General features: G+C 39.5%; 1 long non-coding RNA gene across 1 annotated transcript; it reads left to right on the top strand.

Moving 5' to 3' along the window:
- The first annotated feature begins 2,843 nt into the window (after positions 1-2,843).
- Positions 2,844-3,914, top strand: LOC138925941 (uncharacterized). The gene is made up of 2 exons (XR_011442191.1): positions 2,844-3,221; positions 3,296-3,914. It is a non-coding gene; the product is annotated as an uncharacterized lncRNA (long non-coding RNA).
- Positions 3,915-12,602: the final 8,688 nt, after the last annotated feature.

Genomic DNA, 12,602 nt, shown 5'->3' with positions numbered 1-12,602 from the left:
ATGAGCTTAAGCATCTTAATTTATGCTATTTAAATGAGCTCAATTGCACTTTTTGCCACAAGCATACAGACACTCGCATGGGAGAGAGTGGAAAAGTAGTTGAAAAATGGGCAGCCACCGCAAATAAATCGCATACAACTTTAAGCTGCAACGACATCATCATCATGGTGGCACGGTTCCTAATGCCACATAATGATGCTGATAATGGCCATCAGTTAGCGAGTGTGTGTGCATGTGTGGCAAGCAAAGAGAATGAAAAAGGACGAAACGCTGAACGTTCGCTGTGGCACAGAGAAAAGGACCTGGGGCCAGGACTCGCACTATCGGCTAATGTGCGTCACCATTCCGTCTGCTTTTGGCCAACAAAACCAAACCAAATTTGCCACAGAGGGAGAAATATTCAGGTTATAGAAGTACTCTTTGCTAATAAAAAAAATGGGTTCTTAACCAACATGTGGTATACGTAATATCCAGAAGACCTCTATAATTTTAGTTAAAAATGTTCCTAAGAATACCCTTTCTCAGTGTAGTTTTATGGAGTACCTCTGCCCTTGGTAACATTTTGGGACCAATAACTAAATTGTTGCGTGCAGCACTCTGGATTAGTCTAATGCCAATATGTACAAGTTGCAACCGAATGGCCCAACCGACGATGAAAGAGCTTTTCGGTGCGGCCTGCCACACAAACGTGCAGCCAATTCGATTCTGATGTGTTTACAAACGAAAGTTGGGTAATATGCCCCATTTTATGAGCCGCTTTCCGAATTGCACTTGCTTCAGTGTGTAGAATGCAGTTCCTGAGGCACTCGCTGTGCTGGTTATCTTTACTAATTTTTGGGCAAACACATGACAAATGGAATGGAATTTTATAAATACATGGATTCGAGTGTCGCATGATTCAGAGTATTCACAAGGTAGTGTGGCTTATCAGTGGGTTATCTTTTTATGGGCGAGGCTTATCACAGTTTACACTCGCGATTAAACAATTAGGGGGCAATGCGTTCTTGATTTATGCCCGAAACTATAAAAAAAAGGAAATAAGATTTAATTTGGTTAAAATTAAATTTAATTTTGTTTACCTTATGCCTTGGGGGGCACTCTAGGTGGCATGGCTGGGGAGTGTGAAAGTGCTGCCGCTTTATGTGGGCCATAAAATAAAAAGTAATGTTAAATAAATAAGAATGGCCTAAAATGAAATTAAAGAACCCAAACAGAACCGAAAACAGTACAATCGGCACGATTCCGAACTAACAAAAAGCAACCGAACCATACCCTACTGCTCCTAACAAAAATTTCATCCATCCAACCCCTGACGATACCTTTAGGATGCCCCAAAGTATGCTACGTAAAATTTAACATTAACAGCAGCCGTGCCGGCAACGTCATTTCGTATTTATTGTATTACCTTTGTCAGCATATCTAACATTTATTTTTTGTTTCGCCGCTCTTTCGGGTGATGTTTAATACTTATTATTTTTTGTTGCTACCGGGGCTTTACTGTTATTGCCAACCTGCTTGGTTTTTTGTTGTTGTTGCTGTTGCTTTGTTTTCCATTCAGAGAGGGGGTCCGAAAAAAAAATCCAATTTTCTGCTTAAAGCATTTTCATAATGCCACAGCACCTCCACAGTAACCCCATACCCCATAACCAAAATCCTTCCCCAGCGAAAAGGGTTCAGCCATTGTTGCTTTTGTTGCCATGGGTCCTTTTCACTTTTGTTCCGCAATAATGTACGTAATTTGTTCAGAAATGAAAATGTGTGAAAATGTGTGTGAAAAACCAACGCTAATATGCTATGCCACATGCAGAATGATATATTGCAGTTGGCTAAAATAATACCACCGTCCAGCACACAACAATTGCAGCCCAGTCTAGACAATGAATTTATTTGTGGTTTAACTTTATTTGAAAATAAAAATGGAATAGGTTTTTGGTTAGTGACTTTAAAGAAATAGCTTAAACTTTAAACAAACAGTATAGTCTTTTTTCAGTGTTTTATATAAAAAAGAAACTTTTAATTCCATAGTTTGCATAGTAACATGTACCTCATTGAAAAGTTTGTTATTTGGGCTCATTATGGTTTTAATGAGACACGTTGCAACAAACTTGTAGCTACATGAAACCGCACTGACTGCTGCTCGGTTGCAACTCAGTTCCAGAACATCACCTGCTCCAAACAGTGACAATTATGGGCATTGTTACGAATATTACTCATACGCCTTGTGGGCCGCCATCTGAACTGAACTGCATATCAGTTTGAAATTATGCAAGGGGAAAAATGAAAAGTAAACCGAGTGATGGCATAAAGCCGCGCAGCATCATGTCAGGCATAAAAGTCAACTGTTGCTGCTACCACCTCCCTGTGGTACCAAGCCCTGCTGCTCCTCTGGCCTACATGACTTCAAACAATGGCAAAAATATCATTGTAGTGGGCTCCTGAGCGGCGTGTGTGGCAATGGCATGCTTGTCTCAATTTGCTTCTGTTCTGCGTATATGCTCCACTATATTATATGATTATTTTTTATTTTCATTTTCATTGTTATGACTGAAGTGTTATGGGCCAGCCTGTTGCTCATATACACAGTATGCCATGTACTTTCACTAAATTGAATTATAAAACAAAGAGACGGGATAAGCGAAGCCTCTAGACATGCAAGGGATACTCTTGTTTTAATATTAAGGAGCTATAAATATTAACTAAGGATCTCAAAATCAATAGATCCTAATTATATCCTTCTAAAGATTTTTAAAAGTATATATCATTCCCAATTTTGTGCCATAAATACCCCAAAAGTAAAAATATATTGCAATTGCCATGACAAAATTGAATTTCCCTAGGAAAAATCTTCAAAAGCAAGCATCATTGATTTGCGTGCCCCGAAAATCCATCTCTCCTCCCAAGGATTTTCACCATTCCAATTTCCCCCTTCACTTGACAAACTCGAGTCACAGCAGGCCTGGAGCCCGCCTGGAAAAAGAAAAACATCCTGGAGCCGCTGCCGCCAATACATTGCCAATTCGCTGTGCATCCTTTCGGCAGAAAAATAACAACAACAAATGGCAAGAAAGAAATTCGCCAAAAAAGGAAGGAAAATATAAAAAAAATGGAAGAAAAAAACATGACGCCCTATGGAAAGTTTTGCCGCAAGGTCGTCCGACCTAGAGCCCAAGGGTTGGCCTGGCGTACCTATTTCTGCGGTGGGCTGCGGACTGGATGTGCGGGTGGGTGTTGAGGCCGGCTGAGCTCCAAAAATTGGTTTTATTTGAATTAAATTTTATTTTATTTCATTTCATAGCACGGACTGGGAGCTGTGCGGCCCTCCTCGACTTCAATTGAATTCGACTGCTGTCAATCACGCGCTGCATACGCTTCACTTGGCTGTAAAATTCAAATTTTATGCTAATTTTACGCAGAACGATCAGCGGGACGCAGGCGTGGCATTGTTGGTGTCGTCAAAGGGTTAAATGTGTTAAATATTGATTGGTTTAGCTCTTCGATGTGGGCTTCTGCTCCTGTTCCTGCTGATGCTGATGCTGGTTACACAACGCCCTGATGCGGGGCGGCAAAGAAATCGACTAAAAAATATTGGAAAAAAACACAGCAAACGCCGTTCAAATGACGTTTTAAGCGCGCTCTTAAAAAGAGATTTGTCAACAGTTGCAATGCGGCAGGAGGCATTCCGGGTGGCAAGCTATGTGGCAAGGACACACAAAAAGAGGCAACTAAGCCATGCCAAAATGGGATGAAGGGGGTTTCCATATATAGGGGTTTCGAACCGTTAATTTGCCTTTGATTATGTCATGGAAATAAGAGAGAGAGATTGGAAAACCAAACTTTGTTAAAGGATATCAATAGATAAATGTTACCCGGCTATTTATTATTTAATTAGATAATAAAAATATATTAATTAAAATATTTATATATTTTAAAAAGGCCTACAACTAAGAAGAACATAATATACCCTGGTATACCCCCAGAAACAATTAATCTTCGTTGATAGGATTATCTCTAAAATTCCCATTAATTATAGACAGTATAAACAAAAATTATATATTATATAATAGCCTCTGGTCATTTTCAAACTTGCATCATTAAAATTTTCTGGTTTATCTCTCAAATTAAAAGATTCCCAGTTTCAAAATCACAAACAAACACCAGAAAATATGGCTCTAAATAACTGGTTAGCTGGGCCGACATTATTATACTTTTTTATTTGGTAATTTATAGTTACCCCTCTTGTGTGTTGATGTTGATAAATTGTTGGATGCCAAGGGTTAACCCGGCATCCGGCAGGCGGTTCTTAGCTTTTGTCAAGGTGCGCAGATGCCTACCTTTGTGCCGAGTCGAGGAGGGATTTGCTAGATAATCTACAATAATAAATTTATTGGCAACAATTTTTGATTTATTATGCCATGTGAATAATATAAATAGCTCTCCGACTCACTCACATATGACACTAATGATGCGGCGCCGGCTTTGACGTTTTACCTTTTCTTTCTCATATTTTTGTAAATTTTTTTTGTATAGATCCCAACTCAAAGCCCGGGTATTCTTCATATTCCATCACCTTTTTATGAATGCCGGCATAGCACCGGTCCTTAGAGAATTTTAAGTTTTCTTCGCATAGCCTTGGGCATCAGATAGGACATTGACTGGCTCCTGTTGGCTAGTTACCCTTTTCCGTCGGCCCAGGCTTTTGTTGATATTATTAACATGGATTTTTACAAGCCATAAACCTATATTTGGCCAAGCCTTTTGTGCTGCTCCCACCCATTGCCACATAAAATGCCAGAGCGCCCAGCTGCGACGCCTTCTACTTTATCCTTGGTTGTCCTTTTTTTCGAGCTATGTAGGCGGTGTATTTGGAGAGAGTGGTTGAGGCTTTTGGTTAAGGATGTTATGATAATGATGTTTTGGATATTATATAAAAAAGATAGGAGTATTTACTATGAATTGGAATTATTATTATTGGAATTGTTAATTATAATTTTAAAACTTTTCATTGTTACATCCCTTTTAAGTACTTATTCTGCAATTTAAAATTTTATATTTTCAAAAAATATTTACTGAGCACCATCTTCTTCCATCAGTTGCATTTCCCCACTGATCCAGATTTTATTAGCGTGTAAAGTTTGCCTTTCATTTCGTGTTGTCGCCGGGTCGCCTTAAGTGGCCAGGACACTATGCACGTTTTCAATATATCTCATATTGTTCGGCCGTGAGCCGCGCGTGTTTATTTTCTTTGTGGTATTTATCCACGATCCAGCTTACTGGGTGGGGTTCTATGGGGTTAAGCAGGCGGCTAGGCGTTGTGGGGCGGGGCTTATGCATAAGGTATTCAAGTGACCCAATACTTAGCGGTGGCCTCTGGGAGTGTTATTAATAACATTGGCCATTTTTATTATACATATTGTTGGGGGGATTAAGGTGGGGCCACTCTTGGGGAGAATGGAAAGCTTTCATTTCCATTAAATATTTTACGAATATTCCAATACCAATACACTCAATACACCCGGCATACCCAAACCAATCCCTGAAAATCCAGTTCGCTTAATATGGTTTTTGTAAATGTTTAATGTTTAGTTTTCATGTTTCTGGTCTCTGACACAGTGACAGTCGTAAAAAATGCTCCCACATAATTTATGTATCACGAATTTGCCTTCGCCTGTCAACAATTTGTTTGGCATTATTAGCTGAGTTATGACTTTCTCGGCGGTGGGTGGTTCTCTGATTGATATTGGGGCACGGGCCCTGGCATGACTTGATTCTGATTAGGAATACATAATTTATTCGATGTTTGCATGATTTCCTTTTAATTTAATTTATTTCCTCTCCTGTTTTTTCATTTGATTATTAAGTCGTAAAATAAAGTAAATTAGTTGATTGAAAGTTAAAGGAAGGTCCTTCAACGTCTTACTTAATATTTTTTTTGGTAGTTAGGCTTTGATTTTCTTTGCCCGTTTGGCTTTGGATCAACAATGGCAACAATGTCAATGGCCACAGATGAAACAGATGAAAACAAAAATCAAGAAACATAGTTCATCGACTACCCCAGGCTTTCGGTGATAAAAAGTCACATCAATTTTCTAGGTCTGACCGCAAACGTGCGAGGATGTCGAGTGCATCAGTCCATCAATAGGATACAGAGGGTAAGGTTCCTTACAGATGAGGATGATATTTTAGGATCACCTTTGGTTATATACGAAATAGATGGAAAATAGGGTAAAATAATAAAGTAATGGTATATAGCATACCAAAAAGGATATTTTGGTTTTTAAATAAGTTAATAATTCTTTGATAAAAAACAGCAGAAATTCATAAAAAATTGCAGAAAAATATATTGAATTTTAATATTTTTAAAGAATGTTCTTATATTTTATTTATCATTAAATATATAGATTATTATTTATGAGATATGAAAACAATAAATAATATATCAAATTTAAACTTAAGTATCTAAACTGGTATCTTCAAGTAAGATAATCAAGTATCTTATGACTCTACGAGAGCAATGTTTTAGTTTATCATAAAAAATGATTATAAAATATTTTTAAGCAGATTCTTATTTATTTTAAATCTATTTCCTTAACCCAAACTGTCTGTGCGATCAAATAAAATGAGTTGTCGAAAACGCTACACAACAAGCACGCTGCAAATATATTGACTGACAGGAACTACTGTCACATCTAACCCAGAGCCAGTGAAAGGACCCGACCAGGATGAGGAGGACACTAGGCGACTTTTGAACGTTGACTTGGAAATTGAGTGAGTACCGTGTGTGTTTGGGTAAATGACTTTGCAAATGGACATGCAAAAAGCAAAAAAAAAACCTGATGCCAACAAAAAAATGCAAAACACTCGCCTGGGCTGTTGGCAACTGAGTTCTGGCCGTCCAATCATGGCCATTTCTCAACTCAACTTGGCTCCGATCTTGGTGCACTTTTTCCCTTTCGGTTAACAAATGGAACTGGACGGGTGGAGGCCTCGTTACAACTGGTTACTCGTTACTGGTTTTGCGTTTTGGCCAGTACAAGAGTGTGTTACATTTTCAAAAACCCACAACAAAGCGGAAACGTATTGACAACGAAGGAAATGGACTTAAGCCATGATTTATAGTTTGCGGATTTTCCATTTAAGTTTATTGGTTTTCTGTAAATGCAACTAGCAAAAAGGCCGGGGACACAGACCCCTCAAAAAAAAAAATAGAGTAAGAAAGGACATTCGCATTGCAAGTGGCCAGCAACATAAGCTCATTGCTTTCCATTCTCCATGTCTCTCCATGCCCGAATTTTCCCCAAAACCATTTTCCTATTCCGTTTACGATTTTCACCAAGTTTTCTCCCGGCTTGAGTTTCGAAGTTTGAGTTTTTCAACTGGGGAATATACCCATTTTTTCGGGGTCGGAGGGGGACTGGTCTGTGTCGGCTTCGATTTATGCTTTCCAGTTGCAACTTTTGGAAATTGCTCATGTTTCACACATTGGCCATTTTCGGGGCTGAAGTTGGGCGGAAAATAGATTTCTGCCGGCGGGGAATACTCCTCGCTCAATTCGATATCCAATGCAAAGCTGCAACTTTTACACTTGTCCCGGCAACAAATCGAAACAATGTGAAATAATTGCCAATTTGTGAAGGGTTTCAATTTGGAAAAATGCTGCAACTGGAATTCTAGAAGAAGACTTTTTAAAGATTTTAGAGTATATATACGCTTGGTACTCTGACCCAATTATTTGTTAAACAAAAGACAACATCAGAAATAGTTGAAATTATTGAAATATTTGGCTTCTAAAACATTTCAAAGAGAAATAATTTAGGAATCCACATTGCCTTCTTGCAACATGAGACACACAAAAGCCGAAGCATACTGTTTGCGGGTAATAATGTACAAATAATGCGACATAATTTGTTAAAGGTATTTTAATGTCCAAACATATGGCCGTCTGTCCGGATTGTTGCTCACATATACGGGTATTATGGACAGGCAGCGCAGTGCACACAGCATCTGGCTAAATCTATTAACACATTTTACAAGCAAATACTAAATGCCATAACAATTTTGCCGTTCGGCCCCATGCATGTATATGTACAAATACCATAAACTGACTTCCGGTCCGTAAACTTGGTTTTGGCTTTGGCCACGAACTCTGACAAATGCAGAGGCCCAGTGTCGAATTTTGTCGAAAATTTATTTCGGTAAGAAGCTCAACGCTGAAGAGTTTGTTTGCCGGATTACAACTTTGAACAGGCCAGCCGGGCCCTAACAATTTCGACCATCTTCGGTTATAGAATTCGGCATTGGGGGGCCTTGTTTTGGGGGCCCTGATGCTTTTGGCAAATGAAAATTAATTTCGCAAACGTCTTAGTTACACAACCAATACCCAAGCAAGCAGGAAATGTTTATTTGTGGGCATAATTTTGTGTGTATTGGTATTAGCTCCTGGCACGTGGGTGAGTGCGTGAGTGCCTGTGTGTGCGTATCGGTTACACGTGTCCGATTCCTAGCGACAAGAATATTAGGCAAAAACTACTAGCTAGAGCCCAGACTGAGGGGTAAATATGAAAAATCCATTTTCCCGGGCTATCAATCAAGCCACCCACCAACGGCAGCAGTTTTCTTTCCCAAGTCACTCGGCAACTAATAGACATGCATGACCATCGATTCACTGGCTCTTGTATATCTATATGGTATTCCCCTCCTTTCTGGTTGAGTGTGCTTATTAAGTGTGAGCCATATTTCATATTGGACGAAATGCCATAGCTATATACTCTTAGGGGTGAAATATTCCACAAACGTACTTCTGTTATTTTAAAGAGCATTGGCTATTCGCTTATTTCACTTTTTATATCCTTGTTATCCTGATAAATTTCTGTGTGACATGCGTAAAACTCGCGTGAAATGTGGAAATGCTAAAAGGATAACACTTCCTATCTCAGTTTGCCACTAATGTGGTATGCGGTTTTCGAAGGGTTGGGTGTCCTTCAAAGTCTCAAATGTCACTTAAATAAAACATCAAACGGTCGAGTGGCCTCAGGCTTTACAAATCAACTCCGGCTCTCGACCAAGGTTCGTTGCTCAAAGAAGTGTCAGTTTCGCATCCACTGACAATGACTACGGGTCACATACATACATATATCGTATATATATACTATAATATCCACCCACTGCTTTGTACTACATATCTATATATATGCAATGCATAAATGATAAATGACTGTGACTTGGAATGAAAGATAGTGACGAAGTTACGACGGTGGCGGTGCCAGTGGTGGCGAACTACTTTGACAAATGGGTCCTAGACGAGGAAGCTCCTGTGCATTCCTTTGGTAATCGCAGGACCCATTTTACTTGCGCCTCGTCGGCTTTATTATAAACTCGCATAATCGCTAAGCATTTGGCTAGGGGTCTGAGCCCGTTTCCTTAGCCCACTGGCAGCCACCATTGAACTTGTCAGAAGTTCCTTAGCCGTCTTTAGCGCGTTACAAGATAGTTGTAGTCACTGTGAAAAATGTTTATTAATAGTTTCTATTGCTTTATATATTTTTTTTTTAATTTTAATAAAAACTCTGATCACTTTAGAACTCATACTGTATATTTTAGGAGTTCAGTTCGAAGTAATTTATTTTCAAAAGAACTTACATATGTGGATTAAAAGTTTGACGGTTTTACCTTCTTGAATAAGAACCCTCACCCATAAACTTTATAAGCTTTTATAAGTTACTTTCAGTGTTTATTCCCCACCACTTGCAAGATTTCATTGTATGCAAAAGATGATTAATGTGCCCCAGACAATTCAAGGAACGGAAACAGCCACCGTCCCAGTGCCAGACAGTGCAGGATCTTACTCCTTTGGGAGATGCCAACTTGTAGCCAGTTAATTGAGCGCTTGATGCGCTTGGCACTGCTCTTTGCCCATTTTAGTGACAACGCCTTTTCAATGGCTTTCAATTGCAGGGGGCGGTAACCAAAAAACGACGCCAACCATGTCAAAAAGTCAAACTGAACAAATGGCAGCCGAAACTTCATTAAAAAAGGACCAAGTGGACAGAAAAAAAAAATGAAAGAAAGAATAGAGCGCATACACAGACAAAGGGAAGCCCAGCAGGAGAATCAGGAGTCAGAAGCAGAAGACTGCAGTGCACTCGTGTTTTTCCGGGTTATAACAATGCGGCAAAGAGAACTTGACTTTTAATGTTTCCTCAATTAGAAGGCACACAAAAGCGCCAGCCAAAAAGGTGAACTCGTGTCGCCCTGCCCTCTAACAAAAAATATAAAAAAATACAAAATGCTTAAAAAAGAAATCAAATGGGCAAAAAAGGAGGAGAAAAAAACTTAAATGCGCATTAATAACAAAGTGCAGACCGCCCTGAAGTGGTAGAGGTAGTTGTTGAAGAGGAGCTCGGCAATAAAATACTTGCAAAATAGATGCACCCTCTGGCCCGGGTCTTGGGTAGGGGTTAAGGGTGAAGTCGTCGACTCAGCAGGACAACAACAAAGGCTGCGAGGAGGGGTTGCAGCTGGGTGGCCAAAAGGGAGCATAACTCAAAACAGTTAGACAAGCCGGCGATGACAAAAATGTGAGACGGCGAGTCAACCAGTGCCAGGACTCTGAAGTCCGGACACTCCACACTCCCTTTCCCCACTACAAGAAAAAATATGTGCATAGCTATGCAAAAGGACTCCTTTAATTTTCTCCAAGTCCTTTGGCTCTTGTTTTAATATAATAATATGACTAGAGAAATTTAAACATGATCTTTGAAAAATTGGTAGGTAATACAAGCTACCTCCTGGTATTATGTTTTTGATTTTAAATGGTGCTTAATATTTTACCATACTTTATTAACTTTTCTGTATATTTTTATGTGTTTTTTTTATAACATTTTCGCAATGAAAACTTATCATTTTTTACCCTAAACTTAAGTACCTCTTAAAATTTAAGTTACATATTTTTTCAGTGCATCGTCATGGAGTTTAGAACTCCACTTCTGCTCCAGGAAATGGCAGCACGTTCGGTACACAAAACCGATGCACCTGCAAAGGGGCAACGAGCAGCAGAAAAGTCGAGAGCGTGTGGCTGTCTAAGAAGATTGATGATGTGCAGCCGCAGAGGTGCTGCAAGTGCATCCAGGATCTAAGGACGGGTAACTGGAGTCCTGGGCATTGGGACCACAGACCCGGGACCAGGGACCTCGGATCTCGGAAGTGGAAAATGGGAGCCAGTCGTGGCCAACTCCGCAAAACTGGCATCTGCTTAGCCTGGCTTAACTTTATGCTGACAGCGCCTTGGCTGGCACTTGCCAAGTACTTGGCCCGTCTACCTTACCAACTCCCAGTTAGCTGATTCGCTGCGTGTTTGGCCACCGCACTAGCGGGTCCTGCATTCATTGTTGCTGATTTTGAATTTGCACTTTTGCCACCGGGTGGCAACAATCATATATCATTGTGGGCGTGGTCAGATTGAGGAAAGAGGGCCTGCCTACGTTTTTTTATGGTCCGTGTATGTGGCACAATTGGCCAAAGGATTTACTTGAGGTGATGTCATGACTGGCTTAAGAAAATAAAGAGGGGCTTATCAAGATTTTGTGGCAATAAAAAGCTCTAAAGTTATGTGGAGGTTCGTTTTAAAGTATGCCCAGTTTTTCTTAACGTCTGAAGATATGGGACAAACCTACATACTTAGTCCATTTCTTTGGAAACATCCGTATGAAAGGGTTTCCCCTAGAAAATTTGACAAAAAATCGAAAAAATATTTTGTTCTTAGGTTTTAATGCAGATTTCCCCTAGAAAATTGGACAGAAAAACCTTAAAAGTTATTTGGTTTTATTGTATTGTATTTAGAGTATTGTGTGTATTTTGTGCTTTATTTTCCCATGTACCTTAAAACAATATGGGAAAAGCCTTTAAAATACTGAGAAAGAATGTTTGTGTGTAAGTTCATATAAGTTTTAAACACACTGCAGCAGTATTGCAAACTCATTTCCTTCATAAAATATTTTCCCTGAAGTCCTAGTTTGAGGCAAGCCAAGTCGTTGTTAAATCGATAAAGGTACTCCGCTCAATAATCGTCTTTTTTTGTGTAAAGATTGGCCTCATCTATTGCTTTTTTGCATTAAAACTTCCCAACCCCATTTAATTAATATTATTTCATACTGTTTTATTTGTTCCCCTTCGTTTGGAAAGTTTGCCTTGACTTTCGTCAATGGTCAAATGGATTTTCCATTCCCCAAAAACAAAAAATAAGCTCCCTTGGCCGTGGGCTTAAATAAATTCAATTAAAACTGTTAGCGGGCGCAAACAATTGACATTTTCTGTGGTTAATTCAATTATCAATTTCTCCAGCGTTTACCCGTCAGAGTGTCTTAAATACATATAAAAAGAGGAGACCGCAAAGAAATCAATATCGACAAACTAAGCTCAAACGGGTTCGAACTCCTTTGCCAACTGCCACCTGCAGTGGCTAAAAAATTGCCTTTTGAAAATGGCCAAAACGAGGAAGGAAAAAACGAGGGGGCCGACAAAAAAATAGCCGACAGTTCGGTGCGACATGTTTTATTTGCGATGTCCTCGTCGACGACATCCTTCTTATCGTCTGTTGATGGCGGCGA

This window comes from Drosophila bipectinata, chromosome 2L (genome assembly GCF_030179905.1).
Source record: "Drosophila bipectinata strain 14024-0381.07 chromosome 2L, DbipHiC1v2, whole genome shotgun sequence".
NCBI classification, from domain to species: Eukaryota; Metazoa; Arthropoda; class Insecta; order Diptera; family Drosophilidae; genus Drosophila; species Drosophila bipectinata.
The sequence above is the reverse complement of the archived record's forward strand: the minus strand, read 5'-3'. Positions and strand labels throughout refer to the sequence as shown.